This window comes from Dasypus novemcinctus, chromosome 13, assembly GCF_030445035.2.
Source record: "Dasypus novemcinctus isolate mDasNov1 chromosome 13, mDasNov1.1.hap2, whole genome shotgun sequence".
Classification (NCBI taxonomy): domain Eukaryota; kingdom Metazoa; phylum Chordata; class Mammalia; order Cingulata; family Dasypodidae; genus Dasypus; species Dasypus novemcinctus.
Genome location: NC_080685.1, coordinates 50,591,792 through 50,608,277, shown reverse-complemented (window position 1 = coordinate 50,608,277; position 16,486 = coordinate 50,591,792). Strand labels below are relative to the sequence as shown.

General features: G+C 35.4%; 1 protein-coding gene and 1 pseudogene across 8 annotated transcripts in view; both read right to left on the bottom strand.

Moving 5' to 3' along the window:
* Positions 1–16,486, bottom strand: part of DNM3 (dynamin 3) — a 693,285-nt gene that overhangs the window by 286,278 nt on the left and 390,521 nt on the right. The gene's annotated exons all lie outside the window — the stretch shown is intronic.
* LOC139436290 (zinc finger protein 1 homolog pseudogene) lies at positions 1,489–14,875 on the bottom strand (annotated as a pseudogene).

Here is a 16,486-nt window from a genome sequence, read left to right as displayed (position 1 = left end):
TGAATGAATGTTCATATTTCTCCCAATCCTATCCAATATATATAATTTTCCGTTTTTCAATATTAGCCATTCTAGTGGGAGTGAAATAGTATCTCTTTATGGTTTTTTGTTAGGTACTAACACTTTATTTTTTTCTTAGGGATAGATTTCTGGGTTAAACCTGGGTTATATAGTGTGTATATGCTTAATGTTCAAAGACAGGGTCACAGTATTTTCCAAGGAGGCTGTCACAATTTACATTTCCAGCAGCAGCACATGAAATGAGCCTTTGCCCCTGCTGCCTTGCCATTAGTTGAGAAGATGATAACTTAGAAAGACAAAGACTTACTGGACTATGGATTTTCTGATAATTTTGTTCAGAAAGTTGTTCACACATATGCATATGCAGTCACAGCACAACCATGATCTTTCAAAATAACTAATAAAAGAGAAAAAGGACAGTATGGCTATCATTTAAAATTCTAATGCCTGATTTGTGAATGATAGGGAAAGGCTGAACTGCAAATCTGAAATCAAGTCTAAAATGATGTATCTGCTTATGCAAAAGAAGAGAAATGATTTTTACATTAATCACCAAACAAAACATGGACAGATAACTGAAAAATCTAGCTTGTAAATATGTGCTTTGTGAACTTTTAAAGGAAAGGTATAATTTATCATAAATTAGGTTCCAAAGGAAATGTTTTAGGTTGATGATAGTGCAATTCAAGAAAGTAGAAATACCTCTTTAAATAACTTCATTTCAAAAGTGGACTATGCACATGGAAATTTTAAAAAGCAATTTTAAAGAAAACATATCTCTTTACAGTTTCTCAAAATAAATTAATTTTCCTCTAAAGTCTTTGAAATGTAACTAACAGTTGTGAACTACACAGTCATCCTAACATATTTTGCAAGATGCTCCCTAAAATATTAATAGAAACAGAGCAACACAATAAAAAATACAGGTGGTTTCTGTGTTATAAGATATGTTGGCAATATACTTGAAATGGTATGTAAATACCCCTCTGAAAAATAACAAGGCATGATAGATGGGGATATTCTCTTTACATGGCACTTTTTAATTCTTGGTGCACATTGCTTAACACAGCCCACATCTGCCTCCATTCATTCTCTAGATCCCCTCTTAATTGTCTATTCCTTGCATGTTTATGTAAATAATGCTTTTAAAAAATCATGAGAAAACCCAGAGGCAGGTTAAATCTTCAACAACATTGTATTCTGTTTATTGAAGAGGCATCTCAGTAAAAATGGCCATGCCAATTTTTGTATGCTAGCAAGCAGTAGAAGAAAATATATGTTATGTGCTATTTTGAAACTGTTAATATATTTCGTATTTCATTTGGGATGTCTACTGGTTTGTAAAGGAACTGAAAACACATGTGATGGTTAGTATGAAAAATCTTTGATGTGTCCTAATTATCACAAAGGAGAAGAATTTCAAACTCCCAATTACTATGCTAAATTCACATGTGCAGACCTAAAAAGAAAATGTTTCTTGTGGCATAATCTCAGACATAATCACTACATACTTTGGGTACTATTAGTATATCCTTTATAATGCTGTCTGGAAAATTTAATTCATTCAAAATTTTTTAAAAGCTCTTTGTAATATAGCTAGTCATGCATGTCTATTTACAATTGGATATAGTCTGCTATGTATTCAGTACAATTTTGTCCTTATGGGCTCCTACTTTTAACACATTTTTGAGTTGATAGATTGAATCTCAGTATGAATCCCCACACCCCTTAAGTTTCTTCATGACATTTCTCTCCATTGGGAAAGGTTCTTGTGAAAAAATTTTCCATAGCACAACTTCGTTGCAGTCTCAGGGTTTATTCCCTAAATGAATTCTCTGATGGATACTGAGTCAGGGCTCCCTGCTAAGGGCATTCCCACATTCAGAACACTCATGTAGTTTCTCTCCTATATGAATTTGCAAGTATAATCTAAGGGTTGTCCTCTGGCTGAAAGTTTTGCCACATTTAATACATTCACAGGTCTTCTCTCCTGTATGAGTTCTCATATGTATAATTAGTTGTGAGTTCTGGATAAAGGATTTTCTACATTCACTGCTCTCATACGGTTTCTCCCCCATGTGAATTTTCCGGTGTACAATGAGGTTTGATTTCTTGAAGGTTTTCACATATTCATCACACTCATAGGGCCACTCTCATGTATGAATTCTCTGATGTGCCATGAGTTCAAACTTCTGAGCAAATGTCTTGCCGTATTCATTGCTCTCATAGGGCTTTTTCTTCATATGTGCTCTCTGGTGTACAATAAGGTTTGACTGGTGGGTGAAAGCTTTTCCACATTCAGGACATTCAAAAGGTTTCTCCCCAGTATGAATTCTCTTGTTTAATGAGGTTTGCCTTATGCAAGATTTTCTTATATACATTACATTCATAGGGTTTTCATCCAGTATGTATTTTCTTATGACTAATGAGAAGTTACTCAAAGCTGGAGGCCTTGTAACAGTAATTACAAATAAAATGTTGAACCAAATTTCTATTTTTCTGATACTAAAAAAAAGCTGAGGGCTTTTCCATTTTTATTAAATTTGGAGTATTCCACTCCAGTATGGAGTTTTTCTTGCTTCAGATAGAGGAGTATTTTCTCAATCCATTACACTCACGACTTTCTTTCTCACACTATTACTATTAAGTCTGAACCACATTTCAAATTTTTCATATGTCATGCGTATAGGTTACATATCTTAAAGAAACAAAGTCTGTGCTCTGATTAGATGTTTTTACAAGAGATTACCTCTTTCCTCAGTTAGGTTTTGTTTTTGAGGATTATAAATTTCCTTGCCTGCTCATCTGAGTTTCTGTGGTCCTTCTCCATCTCCACACTTCCAATGCAAGTAAGTTGCTATAATTCTCCAGCACCACATCCATGTACAGAATTCTGAGAGGGATCCAGTTGCTCCCATTCCTCCTGAGTGAAGTCCACAATCGCATCCATGAATGAAACCAATCCCTGGGATTTGTTCACATTTTACATGAACAAATAAAGGCAGAGAACTATGAGGCAAAACTGAAGGTGTACACCCTCCACTCTTGTCAGTGCCAGGCCCAGGTCTTAGAATGGGGTGGCAAATATGCATCAAGACCTCTCCTTGTGATTTTGATTTGCATTTCCCTAATAGTTAATGATGCTGAGCATCTTTTCATGTATTTTGGCCATTTGTATGTCTTCTTTGAAGAAATGTTTATTCAAATCTTTTGCCTATTTTTTAATTGTGTTGTATAACTTTTTGTTCTTGAGTTGTAGGATTTTATTATAAATTATTGATATTAAGCCCTTATTATATATGCAGTTTCCAAGTATTTTCTCCTGTTCTGTAGGTTTTCTTTTTACTTTCATGATAATTCATATATTTATCTATTTTTTTCCTTCTGTTGCTTATTCTAATTATTTCTTATCAACCCTCTCTAATCTTTCTTATTTTCTTCCTTCTCTTCACTCTGGATCTTTTTCTAGATACTACAGTTTAGAGGTTAAGTCTCTGATTTTGAGATCTTTCTTCTTTTTTAATGTAGCATTTGAGCTAAAAAATTCCCCTCTTAGCACTGTCTTTGCTACATAAGTTTTGGTATGTTTGTGTTTTCATATTCATTTGCCTCAAGGTATTTCCAAATTTTCCTTGGGTATAAAATCTAAGAAACCATTGCCTAACACAAAGTCCTAAAGATGCTTCCTTATTTTTATTCTAGTTTTATATTTCTGACTCTTATATTTGATGCATTTAGAGTTGATATTTTTACATGCCATGAGGTAAGAGCTCCCCTCCTTCTTTTGCATATGGATATCCAGTTTTCCCAACACTATCTGTTGAAGAGAATACTCTTTCCCTATTGAGTGAACTTGGCACTCTTGTCAAAACTCAACTGGTTAATGGCTGAAATGATGAATGTACAACTACGTGATTATACCAGATACCAATTATTGTATACTTTGGATGAATTTATCCTTTAAAATAGCTAGAGGACAGGCAGAAATGGCCTGGGAAAAAAGTTATAGGTATTAGGACACCAAGGTAAGGTTGAACACCACGCAGAAGAGAAAGCATCTTTATTTGTGTGGGTTAGTAGTAATGTCCCACTTTTCACTTCTGATTTTAGTTATTTGTGCCCTATCTTTGTGTCTAGCTAAAAGTTTGTCATTTTCATGGATCTTTCCAGAGAACCAAATTTTGGTTTTGTTGATTCTCTCTATTGTTTTTTTTAATTCTCTAATTCATTTATCTCCTCTCTAATCTTCCTTATTTCCTTCCTTTTTCTCACTCTGGATCTTTTTCTAGATCCTAGAGTTTTGAGGTTAAGTCTCTGATTTGAGATCTTTCTTTTTTAATGTAAGCATTAGAGCTAAAAATTCTTCTCTTAGCACTGTCTTTGCTACATCCCATAAGTTTTAGTATGTCTGTGTTTTCATTTTCATTTGCTTCAAGATATTTCCTAATTTTCCTTGTGATTTCTTCTTTGACAGATTGATTATTCAAATGTATGTTGCTTAATTTCCACATATTTGTGATTTTTTCCATTTCTCTGTTATTTGATATTTATTTTCATTCCATTGTGGCAGTAGAAGATGCATTGTATAATTACAATATATGTTTTTAATTTATTGAGACTTGTTTTGTGACTTAACATATACTCTCTCCTAGAGAATGACCCGTTGCACTTAAGAAGAATGTATTCTGCTACTGTTGGGTGAAATGCTCTCTATATATTTCTGTTAGGTTTAGTTGGTATAGAGTATCATTCAAATTTTCTGTTTTCTTATTGGTCTTCTGTCTACATGTTCTATCCATTTTTGAAAGTGGTGTATTAAAGTCTCCTATTATTACTATATAATTATTTATCCCTTCAAATCTGTCAATATTTGCTTCATATATTTTGGGGCTCTATTGTTAGGTGCATATATATTTATAATTGCTATGTTTTCATGTTGAATTAACCTCTTTTATCTGTATATAGTGACCTTCCTTGTCCCTTGTAAAATTTTTTTATTTAAAATCAAAATTATCTGATATTAGTGTAGCTACCCCAACTGTCTTTTGGTTACTACTTGCATGGTATACATTTTTTTTTCCATCCTTTCACTTTCAAATTGCTTTTGTCTTGAATTTAAGGTGTCTCCTGTTAACAGCATATAGCTGGATTATTTTTTTAAAAATCTATTCTGCCAACCTCTGTCTTTTGACTGGAGAATTTAATCCATTTGCATTAAAGTCACTACTGATAATGCAGGACTTTCCTCTGACATTTTTCTATCTGGTCTTTTAAAGTCCTATACATTTTTTGACTCTCATTAATTCTTAATGCTTACTTTCTTATTTATTTGATTTGTTCTATTGTACTTTATTGAGTCCTGTGGCAGTTTGGTATTGTTTATGAATTCCAAAAATAGATATTGGATTGTGTTTGTAAACTGGTCTGTTCCTCTGGGCATATTAGGTTGTGTTAGATTCCGAGGTTTCACTTTTACTTGATTAAAATTATGTTATAGCTTTGATTCAGCCATGTCAATAGGATATTGAGTCCACACCCCCTTGGTGGATGGGGACTCACTGAGAAAATGACAAAGCAGAGGTGAGTTTTAATGCCGGAGCCCAGGAAAGTAAATATATAGAGAAACAGATATGTGAATAAGAAAGAAGGCTTCATTAGACACGGCAGAGGCCCTGGGAAGAGAATGAGCCTGAAAGTCTACAGCTTACCTTGTGAAGAGAGCAGTGAAATTGAGTCCAGAAAAAAATGAGCCCAGGGGAGAGAAACAAGTCTTATGCTAACCTACAGCTGAGAAAGGAAGGAGCTGGGACCACAGAACCTTAGGAGGAAGAGGAAGTCTGAACCCTCACAGAGACCAAAGCTATCTTGCTCCAAGATGTGGCAACAGACTTTGGTGAGGGAAGAAACTTATGCCTTATGGCCTTGTAGCTATAAGCTTCTACTCCAAATAAATGCCTTTTATAAAACCCAATTGATTTTTGGTACTTTGGATCAGCACCCCTTTGGCTGACTAATACAAATCCCTTCTCATTTCTTTATGGATATATTTTTTCTTTGTAGTAACCATGGAATTGAAATTTAACACCCTTAATATAAAATAATAGTTTTTAATTTGATACCAATTAAACTTCAATAGCATACTAAACACTGTTCAGATACCCTTCTGTCCCCCCCCACTTTAGTTTTGTTCTTGTTACAAATTACATCTTTGTATGTTGTATGCCCCAAAACACAGATTTATCATTACATTTTATGCATTTCCATTTTAGCATCTATAAAAATGTAAGAGTGGAGTTACCTACCAAAATTACAATACAACAGTACTAGCATTTATAATTACCCAAATGGTCTACTGTAGCAGTTTGATATGGTTATGAATTCCAAAAATAGATACTGGATTATATTTGTAATCTGATCTGTACCTGGGCCTGACTGAGTTATGATTAGGGCTTTAATTGGACCACGTCATTAGGGCATTGAGTCCCTGCCCCTTGGCGGTGGGTATTCACAAATAAAAGGCATGGCAAAGGACAAAGTTGCAAATTCTTGATGCTGGAGTTTTGATATTGGAGTTTGATGCTGAAGTCTTAAGCTGGAGCCCCAGGTAAAAAGACAGAGCCGTTCACCTGATAGTCTACAGCTGACCTTGTGAAGAAAACAGAGGAGCTGAGCCCAGAGGAACCCAGAAAGCCTGAACCCTCACAGATGTCAGCAGCCATCTTGCTCCAACACATGGAATTAGACTTTGGTGAGGGAAGTAACTTATGCTTTATGGCCTGGTAACTGTAAGCTCCTACCACAAATAAGTACCCTTTATAACACTCAGCAGATTTCTGGTATTTTGTATCGGCATCCCTTTGGCTGACTAATACACCTACCAAAGGTCTTCATTTTTTAAGCTGCTTGATCCACTGTCTAGTGTCCTTTCCTGTCAGTCTGAAGAACTCCTTTTAGCATTGCTTGTAGGGCAGATCTAGTGGTACTGAACTCTCTGAGCTTTTATCTTGAAATGTCTTTACTCCTTCCTTATTTTTGAAATGAAGTCTCACCTGATATAAAATTCTTGGTTGGCAGTTGTTTCCTCTCAGCATTTTAAGTATTTCAATCCATTGTTTCCTTGCCTCCTCCGTGGTTTCTGATGAGAAATTGGCATTTAATCTAATCAGTACTCCCTTGTACATAATACATTGCTTTTTTCCTGCATCTTTCAGAACTCTCTTCTCATTCTTTGCATTTGACAATTGTCCACCTATACCTGGATATATTTTTTTTGTAAGTTTATCATGTTTGGTATTTCAGGGGTTCCTTGGATATGTATATTCACATCTTTTGCCAAGTTTGAGAAGTTTTCTATCATTTTCTCTTTGAATATTCTTTCTGCTTCTTTCTCTCCTTCTCCACTGTCTCCATAGACTCCCTTAATGTCTATGCTGGTACACTTGATGGTATCCCACAGGTCTCTTAGGCTAGTTTTGCTTTCTCTAATTCTTCTTTCTTTCTGCTCCTCAGCCTGACTCATTTCAATTTTCTTATCTTTAAGTTCATTGACTCTTCTTTCTGCCAGTTCCAATCTGCTGTAGAAACCCTCCTTCAAATTATTTTCATGTCAGTTATTTTTGTCTTCAACTCTAGTAGTACTGTTTGGTTCCCTTTAAAAATTTCTATTTCTTTATTGAGATTTTCATATTGTACATTCACTGTTCTTCTGATATCCTTTAGCTCTTTTTCTGTATATTCCTACTTCTCCTTGAGCATATTGAAGATCTTTTTTTTTTTTTAAGTCTTTGTCTCGTATGTCCATAGCCTGGTGTTCTTTATTGATGTTTTTGGGATTTTTATATCCTTCCTTTTGATGTGCTGTCATTTCCTGTTTCTTTGTTTTGTACTCTTTTGTAACACACTGTACATGTTTTTACTCTGGGATTTTCCCCCTGAGCTGCTGTTTGAGTTTCTTTTCTGCTAGGGACATGAAAGAGATTTTCTTGAGGGCCAGGAGCTAACAAAAGCAAACAAACTAATGCATAAACACCTTTCAAAGTCTTTGCAAATTGGCTTTGCATTGGCTGGTGCACTCTTTCAGATTTCAGCCCTCTTATCAAGACAGTTAGCCCAAGAGGAATGCAAAGTACAGGGTCTTCCTTGTTTTTTTCTGAGCCTGCTTCTTGTCCTGGGCTTGTGCTTGTTATTGGCCTTAGGAGTTCCCCTATTTACTGGAATTTGAATGTCCCCTCTATCTTCTAGGAAACAGATTTCTCCCTCTTCAGGTGCTCTACCACAGGACTAAAAGCAGGCAAGCTTTCGCCCTAGCCCACCTGACTCAATTGTTTTTTATCCCACTTTCCTTTTCCCTGTCTCAAGCTGCTGTTACCTGGTAAATTCTGGGAGGGGAGAGGGTAAGCAGGAGAGGAGTTTCCCAGATCAGTCTTTCCCAGTTCAAACAAGGCCAGGGACCCACACTGGGAGTGCTGGTTGGCTCTGCTCTGTTCTGGTGAGGGGCTGAGGAAAGAACTAGCAAGGGTGCCAGGAGCTTCTTTTATGGCCCTTTGACAAGGTATTCTTGATTTGGTACTTGCCCTATAAATGAAGTTTTTTGACTATCTCCATGGTTTTGAGGAACGGTAATGTTTTTAAGTCTCCTCTGTCCCTTTTGCCCAGTGTGAGTTGGAACAATGACCACCCTCATAGCCAGGCATGCAGGGCACAGAAGCAGCTAATCAAAAGCAGTGATCAGCAATCAGAGAATGCACCCAGGGATCTTGGGGAACAGGTCTTTATACCCCACCCTGGTACCCGAAAGCTGCACCAGGGGCTAAGGTTGAGTACCTCACTACTTCCTGCCATAGTTCTGGGGGATGGATGATTGTAGCTGCTGCCTGTGGAGTGTAATTCACCAGTATTTACTGCAATTTATCAGCTTCCTCCTCCTACTCTTCCCTGGATGCAGCAAGTGTTCTGCTAGACTCTGGAATTTCCATATTATTGATTCAGACAGTTCCTGCCTATTTAATAGTTGTTCTGGTGGAAGCACTGGTTCCTATAGCTTCCTATTCTATCATCTTCCCACAATCTTATTCATATATAAATTTCATGATAGAAATCCACCATCAATGATAGGAATATTGTGAATTGGAGACCTTATAATTCTTCCCAAAATGGGATAAACATTTTGAGATTTAAAATTTCTCTACTTTTGTTTTTTCCTCCTTAAATAAAAACAGAAATCTAATCTCTGGACTGTGCCTAATAATTAATGCTCAGAATTTTAATTCCAATGGAAAGTCTATGAGGACTGCAGAGGCAGAATAAAGGGAAGAATATCCATGGAAGTAGGCCTTAATATGGCTCTACTTACATGTATAGGTCAAAGTTGATTCATTACTATTTAAATCCATCTTAATTCTTGTTCTTACATAGAGGCAAGAAAAAAGAAAGTCTATAGAAAAACTGACTTTATTTGAAACTAGTTGAATGTATTGCTGGATTTGGTTATCTTATTTTTGAGGAAATATTTCTTGGCATTTAAGGGGGCAAGTGGGTCTTATTACTTCTCTTCTTCTACCATTTAAGATATGTATCATGGTTGGACACCAACCTGTAAAGGTTCTTATTTGGGGCACCTTGACCTCTATTTCTTATGTCCCTGTGATGCCATGTCCTAAATTAATTTCATGCGCACAAGGTCAATATTATTACTTCCATTTATATGCTTTATCTAGTGAGCTAAACATGTCAGAGACAAATCCTTTTTATCTCTCTAGATTCCCAGCTGTTCACAGATTATTTTTAAAAATCCATAAATATTCTCACATTTCTTTTCCTCTTTGTCAGACTTCACTTCCCATATTAAAGACCGTCTCCACACTAGACAACTTAACGTTGCCCAATTCTAATAGTAAATAGCTATAGTTCATGGCAACCAATAACTTAAGAAATCAACATTCATTTTTGAAAACTCTTACATATTAGCTTCAAATGGAGTGCCTAAAATTGTAGTGACAGTCACAAGGCAGACTGATTCATCAGTACCCTACAAGTTAATTAAAAATAAAGACACTAAGAATATATACAATCATGATCAGCCTGACTTTGCCTATTTGGTTTCAGTCAGACATCATGACTTCTTTCAAATAACCCCAGTTTATTTTTGAAAAAACAACTCCTATCCTCAGACAGGATACGGGGGAGGAGTTACGGGGTGATGTTTTACACATGCACATCTGGATACAGTCCAATTATTTCCCTTAAACATTCCCCCAGTTGTTTTCATTTTGCTCCATGCTTTGGCATTCATAAATTTGTGAGATTAATTGTGTGTCAGCAGTCTGCAGGTCTGGAGCTGGGCACCACTTTAATAGCAATACAGCTACAAGACAACTCCGTAAAAAAATATTCACATTTTTGAAGTAGAAAGCACAATCACATATTTCCTTTCTGTTTAATATTGTGGCATTGAAACTGTACATAAAAAAGGTAGTGTAATCTTTCAGGGTTGTCCTACTAACAAGATTTCTATAAACTCAATTGCTTTAAAGAATAAGAAAGGACTCATCAAGACGTATAATAGAGAGTGTGAGGCTGGGCATTGTGCTCCTTGCTTTCATCTGATCATTTTGAGGGGACTGTCAACAGAATGTGTTTTTTGTCCTGGAAATGTGCCAACAATTAAAAATCATCTTTGCTAAAAACACAAACTTATTTTAGATAATGAACTTAACCTAGATTATGAAACCCATGAAGGAAGGCCTTTGTTTCCCCAAGCTTGGTAAAATGGTATGTCCTTGCTAGGTGCTCAGTACATGCTAGTTGTCAACAAAAGAAATATTTTAAAATGTTGTAACCTTTTAAAATATAATCTTGCATTATATACATGTCTAGGACCCAAACCTGTAGACGTTGTAAACTTCTCAAAAGTAAACATCACATACAAAATAAGGTAACAGGCAGGGCAAATTTCCATGCATACACATAACCTAGCAGAATTTTCTTGACCAAAGTCCTGGGATTGGTAACATTGTAAGGAAGGCAGCTTCTCCTTTAACCTTACACAAAAATACAAATAGATACAGCCATTGGAAAACTGTGTAGCATTCTTCTGAAAAAATAATTAGGGTCCAAATGAATGCTAAGCTACCCCTGCAGAAGAAGGAAGAAGTTCACATTCTTACACTTTCCTGTTTCCTTCTATTATGCTTTATGGTAGGAAGCTTTACCTAAATCAAACCATAATCAAGCAGTAAACTCCCAGTTCAATAAACAATAAGATTTCTTGCAGCTATTCATCAGATCTACTTGCATTCAGCATACTTACCTATCAGACTCTTTTCAATATATATTTATTTAAAGCTTATTGGAAACATCACACACTCAGTTAGCTTCAGTTTCCTCTTCTTTAAAATGAGGTAAATAATAACAGCTCTATTTACTTCACAGGGTAATCATGAGGATCAAATGAATGAGATAAATAATTTGAAATCTATCAGTAAACCATATAATATAGGACAAACAAATGTTGAGCTCCATGAAACATAACTAACCATTTTATAATTTACTCAAGGCTCTATATTGAAAATTCAAATATGTAATAGTGTATTCTTTCTATAAATTAGATATTACTAATCTGGAGACTGCCTGGAATTATGGTAACCAACCCACAGAGACTAGATTTCTACTAAAGAGATTCCTTCGTAGCAAATTGTCATGTGTTCATGCTAAAAGTAAGAGAAGAGTGATTTGGTCATGAGACAATGCTGCTTTGAAAACAGTGTTTATTTGACTCATGTCTCTACATGATATGATATTTGTAACATATTTAAATATACAATTATGTTTTATCTAAGCAAACTAATTTTTATTATCTAAGTTTATATCCCTACTACCTACACCAGGGGCAAAATATTAATTAACCTCTCAGAGCCTTAGTTTCCTTAGACATAAAAAGTCAAGAGTATCTACCTTGACAAAGTTATTGTGAAGATTAAATGAGATGAGATATGAAGAAGTACTTTTCACCTAGTGGTCACCCAGTACTTATTGGGTATATATAAAAAGTTATTGAATCCAGACATAAAACTATGCTGGGAAAATAAGTCCAGACTTTGAAAGGCCACAAATAATACAGAAGCAAATGACCTATTTCCTATACACATTATTTTTCCTAGAAAGTTCATGTAAGTTACACAGAAACTGAAATAAACCATAGCCAAAACCGGTCCCTCCCCTTTTAATAATATAATGAATTCAACAACTGTAATGTTATTTTCATAGAATATTTCTAATCCTTTTAATAATTATGACAATCATAATTAAGACTTATAAGATCCTTTAACTATTCAAAGCAAGTTCATATCTATTATTTTATTTTGGCATGCTGAATAACACGGTAAGAGTACTAATATCATCCTGAATTCTATATCTGATTAAAAAAAAAAACAAACTAGTGGGAGTAACAATCTTTGTCAAAATTGAGACCCATCAGGACTAATCAGGAAACCTTTGAAAGAACACCAGTGACAAATTCCACCTTATCACAAATAAACCAAAGACTACAACAATCAGTCCTCAAACCCAGTTACCTACAATGTACATACTGATAACTGCTCTTACTACCCTGAATTTATAGTATTACATCACCCAGCAGCTCAAAGTATTTTAGGCTAGAATGGTAACAGCATTTTAATTCTATTTTATGGACTGAGAAATAAAGTGATGTGGCCATGCTCATGAAGTTGAATAGTCAGATTATGCTGCTTCATTTCATCTCAAGGGCAGCCCTTGAACCCCATGCAATCTAGCTTCTATCCTTACCATCATAAAGAAAATGAAATGATCAACTAATGACCAAATCAAATGACCTGATCTTATTTCTTCTCTTTCATAGCTCTGTAGCATTTAATGCTGTAGTAGACCAAGGTGTTCTCTCTCTTCCTCTCTCTCTCTCCCTCTTCATCATCATGACGTGCATTACCCTGCTTCTTTGCTTCATCTCTGTTTATTCCCATGCCTTACTTGCAAATTCTCTGACTTACTGCTCAACTTCTTGCTTCTCTCTCCTTTCATCTTTGATTATAGTAGGATACACATACACACAGTTACTATTGCAGTCTCATAATTTCACACAGACTCTAACACCCTAACACATAGTAAATGCTCAATAAATATTTTTAAATAAATGAATAACTTCCAAGGGAAATATCAAGCTTAGACACTTTCTCAGGATTTAGTTTATTTTTTGTCAACAGTGTTTTGGCCCTGGAATCAAACTCTTTTATTTTAATCTATTATACTCATTGAGCATATTAAGAAACTTGACAAGAAAAAAAACCTGTGAAACTTATAATATTTACCACAAGGCAATGCTGAAGATGTGTGTATCCTTAGGAAGATTCAATGAAAACATTCGTCTCATGAGTTTTAAAGCCATATAACTCTCTCAGCATTTCCTTTGAGATAGTTGTAAGGACACTCTGAGCCAAAGTGTACAGGGATTTATAATGCATAATTACATATCTTTTAAGCATTATATCTTCTACTCTTATAATATCACCCCCACCCCAATTTCATTTGTAAGCACACACAAGACAGGTAATGAAGTCTTTTATCTTCAGCCTCTTTCTGAACATTTTTACATATCCAAATTAAATTCAGAAAGTATAAGAAACTTAAAAAAAAAGTGGTTCTTAACTGTAAATATCCCATTTTCAGAATTATACTATCATTCTGTCAAACTCAAACATACCAGCTTTAATTTTTTCATTTTCCTTTTTCTTTGAGTCCCTTCAGTTACCACATCCTAATGAGTTTCCTTTGTAATTTTAAGTATGCTCTCTCCTTTCCTTTCCTATTTTCACAGCCCTAGAGCAGGCTTTTGTTGCTCTACCTAATATTACTATTCCTAGTATTACTATACCTAATTTTCTTCCCTCTAATTTCTCTTTTCTCTATTACAGCCAAACAAATAAATCTTATTATTTTGAGTTGGTCGCTTCTGAGACCACAAATTTTCAGTGATTTTCTACTGAGAAGTCAATTATTCTAGCATTCAAAATCTCCCATAATCTCTCCTCAACCTATCTTTTCAACTCTGTATTAGTTATCTACTGCTGCATAACAAATTGACCCGAAAACCAAGCATTTTAAAACAACAGATATTTATTATTTCAGAGTTTCTTTGGGTTCTTGAATCGAAGATTGACCTCAGGGTCTCCCATCGATTGTAGTCAAGTTGCTGGTGAGAGAGCTGTAGCTAAACTGAGGTAGGATTTGCTTCCAAACTTACTAACCTGACTATTGACAAGTCTCAGTTTCTTACTGGTCATAAGCTGGATATCTCAATATCTTGCCCCAACTCCTTTCTACAGGCTGCCTGTCTTCAGGCCATGGCACTGGCCTCTGCAAGAGGGAGTGAACTGAGAGAGAGAGTCTAAGATGGAGCTGCAGTCTTATCTCCTCAGAAGTGACATACCTTCACTTCTGCTTTTCATTATCTTTCCAAAAGCGAGAACACATTTGTGCTGATAAGTTCAGTAATACTCTTCCAACTTGTCTTCTGTGGCAACAATGACAGTAATAAGTGAGCTGGCTGACCAAAGTCAGGAGAGAGTCTTTGGTACTGAAATGTTATAAATATAATTACCTGATACTGCTCCTACTAGAATGCGGTATGCTTTAATGAGCCAAGTTTACTCCAGACCCCCAAAATAAAAAATCAGCACATAACACAACTTCATGGTGATCCCACTATTCAAGTTCTCTTCATGAAAGATGTCAAAGCCTCTTAGATAAATGGAACCTCTCTGAGCCATTTTATGATGTTTCAATCAGAAAGTGTTTATTATTCATAATGAATGCTTATTGTATATTTCTTTAGTGTTATAGACAAAACTTGAAACATAGCAATATCCTCCATCCATTTATAAAAAAAAGGAAGGAAAAAGAAAGTTATCTATTTGCCTTCTATATCCCATTTATAGGGGTAGTTTACCAACCTTTCATTATTAGACACTGCTCTTACTGGACACTTGAGCACTCTTTCTCTGATATAAAATAAATTAACAAGTAATATTAGACAGCAAGGAAAGGAAACATTAAGCAAGACACCAATTCTAAGTATAACACTAAGGCATTTGTTCAAAAATGTCAGCCAAGGAAGATAAATCACCAAGGTGTAACTTGTCAGTCCCTCCTAAACCAAACAGCAAAAATCAAGAGTTGGTTTCCAAGTCTCAGATGCTGCCAAGGAAAAAAGTGTTTTTGGTCTCAAATCTTCTCCAATCACTTATGGACACATTTATTTCAAAAAAGAACATATTCACTTGACAATGGACCCACAGTTAAGCAGGAAAAGTCTCAAAACCTTGTATTTAAAACTTAAACTTACGCTCCATTAATTTAAATTTCCTTCCTGAGTTGATGGACTCAAGCCCAGGAAAAAAGAAAAAAAATTATTCTATACTCAACCATCAAATTTATTTAAGGTTCAACTACAGTATTTATAAGAAATCTCTAATATTTAAAAGCCTAATAGTCTCCCTTTACTTTCCAGAGAGCATATTTTATTAAAAATTGTACCATTTTAAATATTTCTAGTCAGTGAAATCAACAGAGCTAGTTTTCTTATAACATAAGTTTATGGTATCATTATCACTTCCTCACAGATTTCAACTTCAGCTTTTAAGACACTAATTTCCTCTTCTGCATTAGGCTTCTAAATACTGTTGTGCTGCCTTGGTTTTGGCCTTATGATCCAGAAGACCTGAATTACAGGTATCTCCAGATAGGGATGAAGAAGCTTTTTGATTCATGTTGTAAATATAAAATTGTAGACATAGCAAAATTAATGAATATTAAACCTCTGAAAGGCAAACATGAAAGTTAAGAAATATCTAAACTGTTAACTTTAAACTTTATTAATTTTAACTACAAGTAAAGCTGACCATAGTTTTATTCCCTTTTAAAATTTACCCTGAAATTATTCCTTGGAATAAGACTTCTCCCTGGTTGACTTCAGGATGTAAAGCTCTCTTCTGAGACGAAGTACTATATATATATATATTTTTTTTTAAAGATTTATTTATTTTTCTCCCCTCCCCCCTCCCCATTGTTTGTACTCACTGTCTGCTCTCTGTGTTTGCTCACTGTGTACTTTCTGTTTCTGCTTGTCTTTCTTTTAGAAGGCACCAGGAACCAAATCCAGGACCTCCCATGTGGCAGGGTGGTGCTCAATCACTTGAGCCACCTCCTCTCCCTGCATGCTGTGCCTCTCATTTTGTCTCCTCGTTGTATCTTCTTACTGCAGCAGCTCACTGCACCAGCCCATTGTGTCAGCTTGCTGTCTTGCTCATCATCTTGAGGAGGCACCAGGAACCAAACCTGGGACCTACCATGTGGTAGGAAGGCATCCTACTGCTTGAGCCAAATCTGCCTCCCAAGAACTATATTTTAAATTGGATATCTTTGCCTGGATTGC